A 2,290-nucleotide genomic window follows, 5' to 3' on the forward strand; every position below is an offset into this window, starting at 1 on the left:
ATGTGGTGCTGGGGGATTGAACCGCGGTCCCTGTGCTTTGCTAAGCTTGTTCTAAGTAGGTGCTTTAGACCACTCAGCCATCTCACCAACCCCTGTATTTATTTTTTAATATCAAGAATCGAACTCAGGACCTTGAGCTTGTCAGGCAGGTGCTGTGCCACTGAGCTATATCCCCAGCCCTTGCCCATTTGTCTAGGTGGTTGGTGTTTCTGTTCTCTATTTACAAAAGTTCTTTATATATTTAGGGACAATAACTCTAGTGGTCTATGACATGTTGCAGATTTGTCCTCCCCCAAGTTTTCATTGTGTTTTGCTATGCCTTATGGAATTTTTCCATATAAAATTTTAAAGAGTTGCCAAATTGATTGGGTTTTTTTTTGCACATAGTGCATCACAGTCAAGAAGTTTCTCTCATGTTTTTCTTTAGATTTTTTTTTTTTTTAATAATTTAAATCTCTGATCCACACAGAACTTACCCTGGGAAATGTATGAATTGATGGTTTGGCTACACTTTTTTGGGGGAGGTGGTACCAGGAATCGAACTCAAGACCTAGCACTTGCTAAGCAGGCACTTAAGCAGCTGAGCTATCTCCCCGGCCCCAAGTTGCTGGCGTGGTATGTCATCTTTCTCCACATGGCCATCTGTGTATCCTGGACACCACTTTGCAAAAGGCCCACTTTCCACTAACTTAATGTGCTGGCCTTAGCCAAGGTTAAATTTCTTTTTCTTTTCTTTCTTTCTTTCTTTCTTTCTTTCTTTCTTTCTTTCTTTCTTTCTTTCTTTCTTTTTCTTTTTCTTTTTTTTTTTTTTCAGTGCTGGGGATTGAACTCAAGGTTAAATTTCTGAGTGCATCTACATCTTTTTCTGGATTTTTTCAATCATTTCTCTAGGGCTGGGGAGATAACTCAGTAGAATAAGTGCTTGCCTGGCACGCACAAGGGCCTGAGTTCAATCCCTGATACTGCAAAAATAAATAAATAAATAAATGATAAAAATTTAAAAAAAAATCATTTATCTTGCTGTCTATCGCGCATGTGTGCCAACCACATTGTTTAAAATAGGCTTTATCATCTCTTTATTTTTTTGAGACAGGGTCTCCTTGCTTAGCCCAGCTGGCAGTGGCCTTGCGCTCCTCCTGCCTCAGCCTCCAGTGTCTCTGGGCTTATAGTCATGTGTCCTTGCACTTGGTTTTATGTTTCATAATCACATATGGTTAATTGTCTCATTTTTATATGAATTTATAAATAATTGGGTATGTCAAAAGAGAATAAAGAAAAAAAGGCAGACTTTTTGAGGGAGTCACATTATATTCATAGATAAGCTTGAGAGTATTGATTCCTACACGAGGGCCTTCAAGAACATGATGTGCTCTTCTTTTGGTTCAAGACAATGTTTGTGCTCTACAAGAACATTTTGTAGATTTCCTCACTTGGATTTTGTTAGTTTAACTTGTAGGTATTTTGTTTGCTTTCTTATATGGAGTATATCTTTTTTTTTTTTTTTTGGTGGAACCAGAGATTGAACTCAGACCCTTGCACTTGCTGGGAAAGCGCTTACTCTACTGAGCCATCTCCCCAGCCCCTGGAGTATATCCTCTTGCATTATATTCTCTATCAAGGTTTTATTTCTAAAAGGTTTTTGTTGTGGTGGTGTTTGTTTTTTTTTTTTTTTTTTTTTTTTTTTTTTTTTTTTTTGTGGTACTGGGGATTGAACTCGGGAACCTGTACTTGCCAGCCTGTCTAAAAGGATTTTTGGCTTAAAAGGTATTTAAAAATCATTGAGGGCTGGGGAGATAGCTCAGTAGAATAAGTGCTTGCCTGGCAAATGCAAGGGCCTGAGTTCAATCCCTGGTTCTGGAAGAAAAAAAAAAAGAATTAGAAGACAGAGGGTGAGGGAGATGGCTCAGTAGAATAAGGGCTTGCCTGGCAAGTGCAAGGGCCTGAGTTCAATCCCCGATTCCGCCATTCTGCTGAGAGAGAGAGAGAGAGAGAGAGAGAGAGAGAGAGAGAGAGAGAGAATGAATTAGAAGATGATACCTCTCAGTTCATTCTGTGGGGCCAGGATTACTTGGGTACCCAAATCAGACCAAGATTTAAGAAAACTACAGACTAATATTTCTTGCAACTGTAGATACAAAGCAAGCTGCATGCAGTATGAACAAACCAAATCCAGTAACATTAAAAAAAAAGGGGGGGGGGCCTGGCCTTAGCTCAGTTCTTTAAGTGGCTGCTTCCACAAAGCTGTCAGCCTCAGGTTGCTGTAGTTCGATCCCCACAACACTCCAGCCAG

General features: G+C 39.7%; 1 protein-coding gene across 3 annotated transcripts in view; it reads left to right on the forward strand.

The window, feature by feature from the left end:
* The window catches only part of Kif17 (kinesin family member 17), a 41,830-nt gene that overhangs the window by 31,391 nt on the left and 8,149 nt on the right, over positions 1 to 2,290 (forward strand). The gene's annotated exons all lie outside the window — the stretch shown is intronic.

This window comes from Octodon degus, unplaced genomic scaffold (assembly GCF_000260255.1).
Source record: "Octodon degus isolate 3935 unplaced genomic scaffold, OctDeg1.0 scaffold00092, whole genome shotgun sequence".
Lineage (NCBI taxonomy): Eukaryota > Metazoa > Chordata > Mammalia > Rodentia > Octodontidae > Octodon > Octodon degus.